The sequence below is a fragment of the Dendrobates tinctorius genome, unplaced genomic scaffold (assembly GCF_039654945.1).
Source record: "Dendrobates tinctorius isolate UK_male_01 unplaced genomic scaffold, ASM3965494v1 ptg000065l, whole genome shotgun sequence".
NCBI classification, from domain to species: Eukaryota; Metazoa; Chordata; class Amphibia; order Anura; family Dendrobatidae; genus Dendrobates; species Dendrobates tinctorius.
Genome location: NW_027361733.1, coordinates 21,909,061 through 21,925,365, shown reverse-complemented (window position 1 = coordinate 21,925,365; position 16,305 = coordinate 21,909,061).

Here is a 16,305-nt window from a genome sequence, read left to right as displayed (position 1 = left end):
ACCGTATCCCTGGATAACATGTATGGATAGCGTACACATTCAAAATATATGTCTATACAGCATGAGGCAGGCTCAGACGGTGTTAGGCCCAGTATGGATTGCACGTGATTGCACAAAGGTTAGAAAGGGTACCGTATCCCCGGATAACATGTATGGATAGCGTACACATTCAAAATATATGTCTATACAGCATGAGGCAGGCTCAGACGGTGTTAGGCCCAGTATGGATTGCACGTCATTGCACAAAGGTTAGAAAGGGTACCGTATCCCCAGATAACATGTATGGATAGCGTACACATTCAAAATATATGTCTATACAGCATGAGGCAGGCTCAGACGGTGTTAGGCCCAGTATGGATTGCACGTCATTGCACAAAGGTTAGAAGGGGTACCGTATCCCCGGGTAACATGTATGGATAGCGTACACATTCAAAATATATGTCTATACAGCATGAGGCAGGCACAGACGGTGTTAGGCCCAGTATGGATTGCACGTCATTGCACAAAGGTTAGAAGGGGTACCGTATCCTCGGATAACATGTATGGATAGCGTACACATTCAAAATATATGTCTATACAGCATGAGGCAGGCTCAGACGGTGTTAGGCCCAGTATGGATTGCACGTCATTGCACAAAGGTTAGAAGGGGTACCGTATCCCCGGATAACATGTATGGATAGCGTACACATTCAAAATATATGTCTATACAGCATGAGGCAGGCTCAGACGGTGTTAGGCCCAGTATGGATTGCACGTGATTGCACAAAGGTTAGAAAGGGTACCGTATCCCCGGATAACATGTATGGATAGCGTACACATTCAAAATATATGTCTATACAGCATGAGGCAGGCTCAGACGGTGTTAGGCCCAGTATGGATTGCACGTCATTGCACAAAGGTTAGAAAGGGTACCGTATCCCCGGATAACATGTATGGATAGCGTACACATTCAAAATATATGTCTATACAGCATGAGGCAGGCTCAGATGGTGTTAGGCCCAGTATGGATTGCACGTCATTGCACAAAGGTTAGAAAGGGTACTGTATCCCTGGATAACATGTATGGATAGCGTACACATTCAAAATATATGTCTCAGGAGGCAGGCTCAGATGGTGTCAGGCACAGTATGGATTTGACGGCCCAGATTACACAGCGGAAGAGCAGGGAGAGGTAAAGATTGCAAATGCTGGGGCCCTGGCCAAGCAAGGGGGGCCCACTCGTGGGCGTCGGTACTGGCACTAGGCCCCTCATAGTACAGCGGTGTGTCTGACGGCGGGTGTGCACCACCACCGTCAGAGACACTTGATTGCACTATGAGGGACCCTGTGCCAGTGCCCGCGCCCAAGAGTCGGCCTACCCACCTGTCCAGGGCAACGGCACTCGCACGGTGTCGTGCGGTAGGTGGTGACCCCGGCCATGGGGGGGGAGGCAGCACAGTTAGGGAGTTTTAGAAAGTGGCATATGTTGATGTTGGACATTCAGCTGATGCAAAAGGCGAAATAGGTGAAGTACCAGGAAGAGGTGGACCAAAGCAAGCCATTTTTCTGTCACCCTATGTGTCATCAGGGGAAGGTGGGACAAAATCCTTGGAAACCCATGCGTGGTTCATTTTAATGAAGGTTAGATCATCCACATTTTGGGTTGACAGACGGGTCCTTTTTTCTGTCAGGATTGATCCAGCTGCACTGAAGACTCTTTCCGATAGCACACTTGCAGCTGGGCAAGCGAGCTCCTGTAAGGCATATTGGGCCAATTCAGGCCAGGTGTCCAGTTTAGCGGCCCAATAGTCAAAGGGGAATGACCTGTGTGGGGGAACATCGATATGGGAGGAAAGTAGTTTGTAACCATAGTTGACAACTGCTGTCTCCTGTCACTTTCCATCGATGCAGTATTACCAGTTGTGTGAGCGGTATTTGAAAAATCAGTCCACAACATTGTCATGAAACCCCTGTCTCCAACGCCACTTCTGCTGTGTGCACCACGAACACCTCTGCCAAGCTGCCCCCGGCCCGTACGGCTCGTGTGAGAACCATCACCGCTGCTGTGTGCTGGGAATGCCTCAAGCAACCGATTTACCAGAGTTGCTTGTTTATTAGCCAATATTAGGTCAAGGTTCTCCTGTGGCATGATGTTTTGTAATTTGCCTTTATAGCGTGGATCCAGGATGCTGGCCAACCAGTAGTCGTCATCGTTCATCATTTTGGCAATGCGGGGGTCCCTTTTTAGGATCCGCAAGGCATAATCTGACATGTGGGCCAATGTTCCCGGTGTCAATGATGCACTGCGAGTGCTGGGTGGAGGAGCACTTTCTGGCAAATCCACATCCCTCCAGTCACGCACAAACCCTGTACCAGACCTTGCCACGCCAACATTTTCACTTGCCCCACGAGATGCATCCTCCTCCCCTAAGTAATCATCCCCATCATCCTCCTCCTCCTCCTCCTCTTCTTCCTCCACCTCGTCCAGGAGAGGTCCCTGAGCAGACAATGGCTGAATGTCATCAAGGATTCCCTCCTCCTCTTCCTCCTCATCAACATTGGCTGCAGACGCCTGCTCCTTAAGGTGCGTCAAAGTTTGCATGAGCAGACGCATAAGTGGGATGCTCATGCTTAGGATGGCGTCGTCTGCGCTTACCAGTCGTGTGCATTCCTCAAAACACTGAAGGACTTTACAAAGGTCTTTCAGCTTCGACCACTGCACGCCTGTCAACTCCATGTCTGCTCTCAAAGTGCCTGGCCGTGTATCCTCCCACAAATGCATTATGGCCTGCCTCTGCTCGCACAGCCGCTCCACCATGTGCAGGGTGGAGTTCCACCTTGTTGCAATGTCGATAATGAGGCGGTGGTTGGGAAGGTGGAGCAATCGCTGCAGCTTCTGCATACGAACGGAGTGTACAGGCGACCGGCGGATGTGCGCGCACAGTCTTCGCACCTTCTGGAGCAGGGCTGTTAACTCCGGATAATTTTTGAGGAAGCACTGCACCACCAGGTTCAAGGTGTGAGCCAAGCAAGGTATGTGGCTGAGTTTTGAAAGGGCTATGGCTGCCACAAAATTACGGCCGTTATCACTAACTACCTTGCCTGCCTCAAGATGTACACTGCCCAGCCATGACTCAGTTTGTCGCTTCAAGTACTCGGCCAGCACCTCGGCGGTGTGTCTGTCGCCCAAACACATCATCTGCAACACAGCCTGCTGACGCTTTCCACTAGCTGCTCGATAGGGGGACACATCGTGTGCAACAGTGGCAGCTGCGTACGACTGCGCTCTGTGGACGAGCTTTCGCTTCTGGAGGAGGAGGAGGAGGAGGGTCGAACGCCTACAGCCAACTGTTTCCTATACCGTGGGCTAGGCAGCACTGTCCCACCACCGATGTCCCCTGTGGACCCTGCATCCACCACATTAACCCAGTGCGCAGTGATGGACACGTAACGACCCTGGCCATGCCGACTGGACCATGCATCAGTTGTGAGGTGCACCTTTCCGCTCACTGACTGCTTGAGTGCATGGACAATGCGGTCTTTCACATGATGGTGGAGGGCTGGGATGGCTTTGCGAGAGAAGAAGTGGCGACTGGGTAGGTCATAGCGTGGTACTGCATAGGCCATGAGTTCGCGGAAAGCTGTGCTTTCCACCAACCGAAAGGGCATCATCTCAAACGAGATTAGTTTGGCAATGTGGGCGTTCAAACCCAGTGTACGCGGATGAGAGACTGAGTACTTTCTTGACCTACTCATAGTGTCTGGGAGGATGAGCTGGACTTGAGAGCTGCATATGGTGGAAGTAGCGGTGGACAGGGCGGACTGAGAGAGGGTTGATGATGGTGATGGAGTTGGTGTTCTTTCTGATGGCCTAGAATCAGTCTTTCGTTGATATAACAGTGGGATTCCCTGACTGCTGTGGCCTTGCAACGACACCTCAACATTTGCTGCTGTGCTAACCGGTGGGCTTACAGTGGGGGAAACAATGTAGCGTTGCTGACTACCTTCGTTGTGATCAGTTGCACATGTGGCACTTGAGGTTTGGTGTTGTGTCCACGCTTGCAAGTGCATGCTGGTTAAATGTCTAAGCATGCAACTGGTATTCAAATTTTTCAGATTTTTCCCTCGGCTAAAGGTCTTTGCGCACTTCTTACAGATAACCTTGGCCTGATCATGAGGATTTTGTTCAAAAAACTGCCACACTGCACTCTTCCTACTTTGGCAGACATTTTGCGGCCTAGCACGCTGTGATCTTTTGACCCTCTGGACAAGCTGTCCAGCAACTCTTTTGATGTTTGGAACCTGTCTTTGGAGTGCTCCGGGCCTGCCAGATAACAGCTGTTGCGATGTCGATGTCTGCTGTGGATGCTCCTCATCTGAGCTATTGGAAGCAGCACCCTCTTCCCCCAATGGATGCCAATCTGGGTCAACAACTGGGTCATCCATCACCTCCTCTTCTATGTCATGTGCACCTTTCTCTGTGTCACCGTGTATGGTGGTATAGTGTGCGGGAAGGGGCACCTGAGTCTCATCAGGGTCAAAATCTGGCTCTGTACACTGCGAGGACAATGTAGTGCTCTGAGTGAATGTACCAGCAGAATCATCCATCAGCGGCTGTGCATCAGTGCACTCCATGTCAGATTCATCTTGGCCTGGGTAATTCACCATTTCACTTGATAATCCAGGCATGGTATGTGAAAACAGCTCCATGGAGTAATCAGTAGTATGGCCTGCATCATCCTTCAATCTTGGTTGGGGTGAAGGACACAAGGAAAGGTGTGGTTCATGAACATGAGCCTCCAATGACGACTCAGTGCTTTTACTTTTCACAACTGAAGAAGAGGAGGCGATAGAGCTGGAGGCTGAGTCAGCAATGTAAGACAAAACTTTTTCCTGATGCTCTGCCTTTAAAAGCGATTTGCCAACTCCTAGAAAACTAAGCGTTCGAGGCCTTATGTAGCCAGACGATGACGCAGGGTCAGCACCTCCTGCATTCGGTCCTATTTTGCTCTTGCCACTACCATCAGATCCACCACCAACACAATCATTACCAGCTGCCAACCCCCGCCCAATTCCACGGCCTCTTCCACCAGCCTTCCTCATTTTTGGTAGAAATGTAGACAAAATCCAACAAACTATATAGTAATGTAAAACAAGGTACAAGGTGTCTATAGGACAGGGGAGTTTTAGAATTTCTGCACACACTTGTGGACAGTGGACACTTGTGGATTGTGTGAGGCCCACTGATATCTGAGCGCTATGTGACACGCTCGATGGCACAGCTGCCTGTGACCAAAGTGACGAGAGGATAATGGAGATTTTGAATCTCTGCGTACACTTTTGGACACTGGACACTTGTGGATTGTGTGAGGCCCACTGATATCTGAGCACTATGTGACACGCTCGATGGCACAGCTGCCTGTGACCAAAGTGACGAGAGGATAATGGAGATTTTGAATCTCTGCGTACACTTTTGGACACTGGACACTTGTGGATTGTGTGAGGCCCACTGATATCTGAGCGCTATGTGACACGCTCGATGGCACAGCTGCCTGTGACCAAAGTGACGAGAGGATAATGGAGATTTTGAATCTCTGCGTACACTTTTGGACACTGGACACTTGTGGATTGTGTGAGGCCCACTGATATCTGAGCGCTATGTGACACGCTCGATGGCACAGCTGCCTGTGACCAAAGTGACGAGAGGATAATGGAGATTTTGAATCTCTGCGTACACTTTTGGACACTGGACACTTGTGGATTGTGTGCGGCCCACTGATATCTGAGCGCTATGTGACACGCTCGATGGCACAGCTGCCTGTGACCAAAGTGACGAGAGGATAATGGAGATTTTGAATCTCTGCGTACACTTTTGGACACTGGACACTTGTGGATTGTGTGAGGCCCACTGATATCTGAGCGCTATGTGACACGCTCGATGGCACAGCTGCCTGTGACCAAAGTGACGAGAGGATAATGGAGATTTTGAATCTCTGCGTACACTTTTGGACACTGGACACTTGTGGATTGTGTGCGGCCCACTGATATCTGAGCGCTATGTGACATGCTCGATGGCACAGCTGCCTGTGACCAAAGTGACGAGAGGATAATGGAGATTTTAAATCTCTGCGTACACTTTTGGACACTGGACACTTGTGGATTGTGTGCGGCCCACTGATATCTGAGCGCTATGTGACACGCTCGATGGCACAGCTGCCTGTGACCAAAGTGACGAGAGGATAATGGAGATTTTGAATCTCTGCGTACACTTTTGGACACTGGACACTTGTGGATTGTGTGCGGCCCACTGATATCTGAGCGCTATGTGACACGCTCGATGGCACAGCTGCCTGTGACCAAAGTGACGAGAGGATAATGGAGATTTTGAATCTCTGCGTACACTTTTGGACACTGGACACTTGTGGATTGTGTGAGGCCCACTGATATCTGAGCGCTATGTGACACGCTCGATGGCACAGCTGCCTGTGACCAAAGTGACGAGAGGATAATGGAGATTTTGAATCTCTGCGTACACTTTTGGACACTGGACACTTGTGGATTGTGTGCGGCCCACTGATATCTGAGCGCTATGTGACACGCTCGATGGCACAGCTGCCTGTGACCAAAGTTACGAGAGGATAAGGGAGATTGGATTGCTTTTTAAAAAGCAGTTTGCGGAGCAGTGGGTAAACAGCAATGCCAGCGTGTCAGGAAGCCTTAAAAGGCAGCCCAACAACCAACACCACTGATACACCACAATATAGCCTCCCCTTGCACTGCACACACAGTGACTTGTGTGTTGTGCAGGCCAAATCGCTAGCAGCAGAAGCAGTTTTTTTGTCTTCTTCCCTGCCTAACGCTCTCCCTACAGAATCAGCAGCAACCTCTCCCTATACTAAGATCGGCAGAAGTAAGATGGCGGTCGGCGTGCACGCCCTTTTATACCCCCTGTGACGCCCACCAAAGCAAGCCAATCACTTGCATGCCCTTCTGAAAGATGGTGGTGACCCGTGCCTATGTCATCACGTTGCCCACAGTGTCCGTGGATCCTGATTGGCTGAAAAAGAGCGCAAAACAAACTTTTGAAACGCGACTTTGGCGCGTAAGTCGCCGACCTCGTGGCCGACCTCATCCTAGGGTCGGGTTTCGTTTCATGAAACCCGACTTTGCCAAAAGTCGGTGACTTTTGAATTTTTTCGACCCGTTTCGCTCAACTCTAATATTGAGTTTGCTTCCATAGCACTTTAAATTAGGTAGCATAATTTTGTAATTTAGATAGCTAGTTAAAACTGTTTACAACGTTCAAGAAACCGTGCCTCCCACATTGGGAAGTTTAGATATGTGCATTAAGCATTATAAAATTTTGTATGTTCCAGGATTGTTTGTCTCTGTTTAACTTGCAGCCCACTGATGTGCTGTGTTTAACGGGGGGGAGTGTGGCACCCCTGAGGATTCAGTTGCCACAGAGGTACTGCACCTCCTCCTGAGGTGTGGTATCCCACCATCCAGGTAGGTTGGAGGCTCCTGACCACGCTCCAACACCTGCACCCATCATCACAAAGTAGTGTAGCAAAGCCACATTGCGGCTCCCTGCTTGGAATGTAGCAGAGCACCTTTGGTGGCTCCCTGCTTGGAACACGAAACGTGCTGGGAGGCGGGTGGAGTAAGAATACATAAAAGAGCGGGAAGGTTTAGGATTTCAGGTCAGAGTCAGTTCAGAGAGTGTGAGTTTGGAGTGAGGAGAGAGAAGATCCCTGAGAGAGGGATGGAGGAAGGAGGTGCTGCAGCAGGCCACAGTGACCTGGGTCTGCTGGCACTGGAAAGGAAAGAAGGAGAAAGACATTGAGCAGAAACCTGATCTTCCATAAGAAGGAAAGACTAGTACGGAACGTAGGAGTAAAAGGGAACAGAGGACGTGGGATAGAGGAGAACCCTGCCTAGAAGTTCTAAGCGCAAGGCCGGGGCCCAGTCCCCGAGGTTGTATGGATACTAATGGTCCTACAGCACACACCGGAGTAGTGGGCTGTAAATGCACTACTCCCATCTAAGACTTGGGGGCACAACAGCAACTTTGATAGTGGGCCAGGACTTAGGAGCAAGGAGTCCCCGAAGCAGGCTACAGCTGTCTGCCGTACAAGGAAAGTTCTTGGGAACATCTGTCAGGAGGAACTCCAGTGTAACTCAGTACTGGGAGTACTTCACTGAAAGGCGCTATAGAGGAGACGGTCAGAAAGGCACATGTTGGCGGAGTGTTGGAAGGGAGCCTTCCATCTTGCCTGGAGGTTGACTGAGTCCCTGACCCGGAGGACACGGCACGGAGGTAGGCACCTGTATGTACTACAGACTGTGAGTAAAGCTTTGGAACTACAAGCCCTCGTGTCATCCGTTCATTCCGGCGCCAACACCCTCAACACTGCTATATTTCTGCACCATCCACGTCTCCCAACCAACATCTCCTTTTACACTGCCCTGGGACTACAGCTCCACCTGTGGGGAGCTTTAACATCTTTGCTGCACCACACCACCAGTCCCAGAGGATCTGCCTGCAGCGTCGGCTTAACATCTCAATTGCCGAACACCACAGGTGGCGTCACGAACTGTTCATTCAATTAACTACATTCCACCATTTGATCTCCCCATTACTTGGGCGCCCAGGGCCACGGACCTGGTCACCGCTGCTGTGACACATCCCACTGATACCGCCCCGGTACCGAGTACCCCACAGCCCTGGGAGGGCAACCCACATACTGGGCCTGAGACCGTCTGAGTCTGCCTCCTGATTACAGATGAGTGGTGTTTGAGTGGAACTGTTAGCCAAGTTCAAATCCTAGCTGTTTTGGGCGGTGTTAGATCCGTTCGTCGAACTACAACACTTTGATTAAAATTCGGCTGTTTGAGTTTCCGTTCGAGAAAGTTTCGTTAAACAAAAGCGTAACTTTATTTTCACATTAATAATGGTTTTCAATAATAATAGACAGTTTCAGGGCATAGTAGCGGTGTCTGGTAGCCAGCGGTGTAGTACACCTGTGAAGGAGCTACACCGTGTGTGTTTCTAATAATTTTTTACCGCATATTGTCCTGAAAATCCTTTTGGGTCTAGTAACTTTGTCTGCTACTCAGCAGAGGAGCCCACCCGTGAACCGAGCTATGCCGCCTGTTTATGAAAGAACCAGTTTTTGACTGCATTTACACCACTTAATACTTTGGGCCTAGTAACTGTGTATGCTACTCAGCAGAGTTGGCCATCCGTGAACCAAGCTATGCCGCCTGTTTATGTAAGAACTGTGTGCTACTCAGCAGAAGAGCCCAGCTGTTAAGCAAGCTACAGCACCTGTGGTTTGGACACTTAGACACTTAATTTTTTCATTTTTTCTGGAATTACGGTTGACCTGCACTTACTGGGAAATCCTCGTTCGCGGGGAAGAATTGGAATCCCAGATCCCCATCACTAACGGTGTTCAGCGGGTTACCTGCACCTGTAAGCGACATATGCTGGTCCTTTCTGTGTAGCGCGCATGCAGCCACGGACATGTAAGGGCATGACAGACCTGTTATTGGCCGGTCTCGCGGGCCAGAGCCTCGCGTGTCCCTCTAGTAAGCTGGACGCGGACCGCGGGGGCATGCCGGAGTCTCGTTCGTTAATGGAATTAAGCTTGCAATGTGTGCATCTTTTCTGTGGCTGAATGGTTGAGGTTGCCTGTGTTGAATCCAATTAAGCCTCAGGCTCCACTCCTGGTGGTGCCCTTCTGGACATTCCTTTGAGGTTCAGCTTTGCAATCATACAGTCCCAGGAAACCAAACACTTTGCCTTCATGGACGCTGTTTGGAGGGTCGTGACTCATGGGAATAATGCCGCCCGATCGGTTTACCTGCTAGAGAGATCCTTCATTGCTCACAAGCATGACATCACACTCCCTAGGAGGAAGGTAATGCCACTGTGGCGAACGTACTCCTTTGGGCGCCACAAGTCCACAGATGCCCAGCCACTGCTAGATGATTCTGCTGGAACATTGACCCAGACCACTACATTCCCCTTGCACTCTACGCAGCCAGAATCTGACCCTGATGAAACTCAGGTTCCCCTTCCCACATACTATACCACCTTACACGGTGACAAAGAGGAAGGTGCAGATGAAAGTGCAGGCTCCTTGAGCAGGTGGGGGGGCATACTCATGGGCGACGGCACTGGCACAGAGCCCCTCATAGTACGCAAAAGTGTCTCTGCCGGTGGGAGGGCCCACCCGGGGAGGGCCCACCCGCCGTCAGACACACCGCTATACTATGAGGGGCCCTGTGGCAGTGCCGTTGCCAACGAGTGCCCCCCCCTGCTTGCTAAGGATCACAGCAATTGCAAAGTTGAAATACTTACCTCTCCTTGTTCCATCGCCGTGACGTCTTCCGCGTTTCCTGACAGTGACATTCTGGTCAAAGAGCGCGATGACATCACGTCTGTACGCCCTCTGCCTAAACAGTCCAAGTGCAGAGAGAGGGAAGATGGGGACGACGAGTAGTCCAGACTAGTACAGGGATTCCATAGCGAGGAGACTTATTCAATTGTTTTAAAGGTTGGGAGCAATTTTTGGGGAGAACGATACTCTGGAGAATGATATCTGGGGCCCACCATACACTGGAGCATTCCAAAGGTGGACATCAGTCACTGGAGTAGCATTTACAGGGCCCATTATACAATGGAGCATTAGAAATGGGGCCTGTCACGGGGTCCTTCTCTGGTATCACAATCAACCGAGCAAGCGAAGAGTGAACAATTCCAAGACCTTTATTCAGGCAAAAATACGAAAAGGTCCATATTCAGTCCACCACACAAAGGATAAGATAGTCCAGAATAAGAATGCAGTCCAGTATCAGGATAAAATGTCCAGGGAAACGAGATTCCAAAACTCTAGTACCAGAGGATAAAATAGGTCCTTCTCTCTCTGAAGTGCTGTCTGTACACGATCCTGTCCACACCGGAACTGACTTATCCAGCTGCTGTTCTCCCCACCCCCTTCCTTGTCCAGGGGTAGTTGAACAAGTTGGGGCGGTTTCCAGGCCTCCCAGAGGAGAACAAAGGGCCTTAGGGATTAATGCACTACAGGGGGTCATCAAAGACAGATACAGTGAGGCTGTAGACTTACAATGTAATAAGAAAAACACTATGAAAATAACTGAAACAGAAAAATAGGAATATACAAAAAATGATATCCACATAACATATCACACCATCACAACCTCTCTCCCCCATAATAAGTGAGCACGCCATGAGGTCTACACAGACCTCTGGCCTGCTCACTTTAGTCCACATTGATCAGTTTTTTATAATTCCTTGTACAGTGGCAGGGGTAGGTCGGCCTGGGGAGCCTATGGTTCTTCTTGTTGAGACAGTCCATCGGCGTTCTGGTGTTGGCTTCCCCGCTTGTATTGGATGGAGAAGCTGTAGGGATGTAAGGACAAGCTCCACCGCAGCAATCTTCCATTGTCCCCTGATACGCGATTCAGCCATGTGAGGGGGTTGTGGTCTGTAACAATCGTAAAGTCTCTGCCATACAAGTATGGCTGCAATTTTTTTAGCGCCCATACGATGGCAAGGCACTCCTTCTCAATAGTGGCATAGGCAACTTCCCGATCCAGTAGTTTCTGACTGGCAAAAGCAACAGGATGTTCTTCTCCGGCGGCGTTCACTTGGCTAAGTACTGCCCCAATCCCAAAGGTGGATGCATCTGTCTGCACGAGGAACCTGCGTTTATAATCCGGGGCAGCCAAGACAGGAGCAGTGACGAGGGCAGTCTTTAATGCTGAAAAGGCATCCTCGCATGCCGTCGTCCACGTCACATTCCTAGGCATGTTCTTGCGGGTCAGGTCGGTTAGGGGCTTGGCCAAGGTGCTGAAGTTAGAAACAAATTTGCGATAGTAACCCGCAGTTCCTAAAAATGCAAGTACCTGCTTTTTAGTCTGGGGTCTACACCAGTTGCTAATGGCTTCCACCTTGGCAGGCTCAGGCCTTAGTGTCCCACCCCCTACTCTATGCCCGAGGTACTGCACCTCAGCCATCCCTATTTGGCACTTATCAGGGCGAATGGTCAGTCCTGCAGTAAGGATACAGTCCAGCACTATGCCCAAGTGTTTAAGATGTTCCTCCCAGGTTTTGCTAAAAATGGCAATGTCGTCTAAGTAAGCACAGGCAAAGTCCTGACATTGTTGTAACAGTCGATCCACCAGTCTCTGGAAAGTAGCGGGGGCAGTTTTCATCCCAAAGGGCATTCCCAGGAACTCATAAAGCCCAAACGGAGTAATGAAGGCTGAGCGCTCCCGAGCGTCCTCCGTTAGGGGTATCTGCCAGTACCCCTTGCTCAAGTCTAACGTGGTCACAAATTGGGCACTGGCCAGATGATCCAATAGATCAATATTGGGCATGGGATAAGCATCACTCTTGGTGGCATCATTTAGTCATCTGTAATCAACGCAGAATCGTGTTGTACCATCCTTCTTGGGGACCAGGACGACAGTAGAGGCCCAAGAACTGTGAGATGGCTGAATAACTCCCAGTTGTTTCATCTCCTCCAGTTCGCTCTTTATCATGCCTTGAACAGCCTCTGGAACCCGGTAGGCAGCCTGCTGGATGGGGCGTTGTCCGGGGGTTTCCACATGGTGGCTGGTGAGAATAGTCTTCCCCGGTTTTGAGGAGAAAGCAGCAACCCTCGGCCTTAGTACGGCGACAATATTGTCCTTTTGTATATCCGATAAATGGGAGCCCAGGGGCACTTGTTCCAGTGATCCTCCCGCTTGGGCAACCTGGAGGAGATCTGGGAGATACTCGTCATTGGCGGTATCACTAGGGGGGTGGCAGACAGCTAGAACAGGCAGAGATCGGTCGTGGTAGTCTTTCAGCATGTTAATGTGGACGGTTTTCTGTCGTCGACCGCTAGAGTCCAGGGCAATAACATAGTTAGTGTCATTAATTTTCTTGACAACCTGATAAGGGCCTTCCCACACTGCTTGAAGCTTGTTGGCAGGGGAAGCAGTAATCATGAGCACTTGCTGTCCTTCCATAAATTCCCGGTTCCTGGCATTACGGTAATACCAGGTTTTTTGTCTGGACTGGGCCATTCGCTGATGTCCTTTAGCGAAGGTAGCTAGCTGGGCGAGACGGTCTCTGAGCTCTAGAACATAGGGAACGATGGGCATTCCGGTATCTGAGATGTCTCCCTCCAAATGTTCTTTCAGAAGAGTGAGAGGCCCACGGACCTTCCGGCTAAACAGTAGTTCGAAGGGAGAGAACCCTGTGGACTCTTGGGGAACCTCCCGATAGGCGAAAAGGAGAATTGGCAGGTACTTTTCCCAGTCTTTTTCAATGTCAACAAAACCCCTCAGCATATTTTTTAGGGTTCCATTAAAGCGTTCACATAGTCCGTTGGTCTGCGGGTGGTATGGGGGTGGTGTGAATGGCTCGAACACCACAGGTATGCCATAGGGACTGGACCAGATCTGACATGAACTGAGTGCCTTGATCTGACAATATTTCACTAGGAAACCCTACCCGGGTAAAGATGGTAACAAGGGCCTCAGTTACCTTTACTGCTGTAATACTGGACAGGGCCACAGCTTCAGGATACCTAGTGGCATAGTCCACCACGGTCAGGATATATTTTTTCCCCGACCAGCTGGGGTGGGCCAGAGGACCTATGATGTCGACGGCTACACGTTGAAATGGTTCCTCAATTATGGGCAGGGATTGCATGGGTACCTTATGTCGAGCTCCTGGATGCCGCATTCGCTGGCACATATCGCAGGTGCGGCAATAATGGGCTACCGACTGCGAGACGCCCGACCAGTAAAAACTTTGGGTGAGTCTCTTTTCAGTCCTTTTTCTCCCTTGATGCCCAGCCAAGGGGATGTCATGGGCCAGTTGACGTAGCTGTGCCCTGTACTTCTGAGGAACAATGAGTTGCCTGGTCGTTGCATCAGGGTTGCCCAGGTTACTGCCCTTTGTTACACGATAATACAGTCCGTTTTCTCGAGTGAAGCCATCCCCATTATCTCCCATGTGCCCAGTTTCTGCCTTTCACCTAAGGGCTGCTAAAGTAGTGTCACCCTCTATTTCTCTCCTAAACTCCGCTCTGTCCCAAGACTCTCCAAATGTAGTAGCAGCGAAAGTATTGCTTACCGACTCTGATGCGGTTCGTGGTGGTTGCTCCCCGGTGGGGTCCGGATGACGTAGTGCTTGAAGGGCCTGTAGTCGGGTGGCTGCTCCCACAAATTGGCATTGTAACTCCCCAATGTCGTTCCCAAGGAGGATATCTGCAGGAAGTCCTCCCATAACTCCAATCCAACACAGTTTTTCTCTACAACCATAATCCAAACGCACAGAAGCTCGCTGTATATATTTGCGGGCACCCCCCGCCAGGACAATGGGAATTCCCGGACCCTGGTAAATTGCCTTGGGTCGAACCACACGGGGGTCAGCGATAGTCAAGAATGCCCCCGTGTCTCTAAATCCTGACACTTTGTATCCATCAATAAAGACATCCTGCAGGTGGCGTTGCCGTTGCTCTGAGTAGCTAAAGGACAGAGGCCGGAGTCCGTACACACCAGGAGGGGTATCTATGGTGCCGTGGTCGGTGGTCCACTCTGGTGGGGGTGGTGGTAGCTCTTCCTCAGGTGTGGTGGAGTGTACAAGATGCACTGGACGAGGTGGGGCTGCGTGGGGCTCCCTCCGAATCCTAGAGGGACAGCCAGACTGCAAATGTCCAGGTTGCCCACACCCATAACACCTCCTCTCTGTGATACCCCCAGGTCGTGGTCAGAACTGTTGGGGCCTAGGATTGTGAGGCGTGATTGTCATCGGCTTGCGACTAGGTGGAAGGGCAGATATAATTGGAGGGGGACGGGGCGTGGGAGCAGGCCGTGGTTCATTGTCCAGAAGCCTCCTCCATTGCGGCCGGATAGTAAGGGCTTCATCGGCCAGGGCTGCAGCTCTATCCACGGTACACGGCGTGCGCTCCCGGACCCATTCCCGTACCTCTGCAGGGCACTTGGCAAGAAATTGTTCTATAAGGAACGCCTGTATAACATCTTCCACAGTAAAGGCGTTTTCTGCTTCCAGCCATCTCCGACATGCCTCGGACATCTTATGTGCATACATCCTAAACGATCCCCCCGTGGTGCATGGGAGGTCTTGGAACTTGGCCCTATATGTGTCTGGGGTGATAGCATGGTAATCCAGGATAGTCCGCTTTACAATGTTATAATCCCGGTTCCGCAGTGCATCAATGGTTCGGTAAGCCTCCGCCATGCTTCCGTTCAGGAGCCTCACTAACAAATGCATCCAGATAGAGTGGGGCACCTCCATCACAGCACACTGCTGCTCAAAGTCTTTGAAGAACCCCTCCACATCTCCAGAAGCCTCATCAAATGGCTTAAACTCTGTCCGGGTGATCCGTACAGGCTCCCGGATTGTTGGGGTTACACTCCACATTGCGTTACTCCCATTTTCAAGCTCCATTGCTTCCTGTCTCCGCTGTGCCTGGCGGGCAGCCTCCTCCTTGTACTCCTCAGAGACACCGGGGCCCAGAACCGCCATCTCTTCTTCGTACCAGAACCGCCATCTCTTCTTCGTACCACACCAACCACTGGCTTTTCTGGAAGGGGATCCCTGTCTCCAGTGCTCGTCCTTCAGACATCTGGGAGGAGGTGGCCGGGCTAGCGCCCACCAGAAGATCGATTAAGGCCTCTTTAGTCAGTCCCTGCTAGTTCAGGCCCAGGTCTCTGGCTCTCTCCTGTAAACTGCATACAGTCCAATTTCTGTACTCACTCTGTGGGTGGTTCTCCATTGGGTTACGCTCTGTTGATCCCACCGCTGCCACAAGTTGTCACGGGGTCCTTCTCTGGTATCACACAATCAACAGAGCAAGCGAATAGTGAACAATTCCAAGACCTTTATTCAGGCAAAAATATGAAAAGGTCCATATTCAGTCCACCACACAAAGGATAAGATAGTCCAGAATAAGAATGCAGTCCAGTATCAGGATAAAATGTCCAGGGAAACGAGATTCCAAAACTCTAGCCCCAGAGGATAAAATGGGTCCTTCTCTCTCTGAAGTGCTGTCTGTACACGATCCTGTCCACACTGGAACTGACTTGTCCAGCTGCTGTTCTCCCCACCCCCTTCCTTGTCCAGGGGTAGTCAAACAAGTTGGGGCGGTTTCCAGGCCTCCCAGAGGAGAACAAAGGGCCTTAGGGATTAATGCACTACAGGGGGTCATCAAGAGACAGATACAGTGAGGCTGTAGACTTACAATGTAATAAGAAAAACACTATGAAAATAACTGA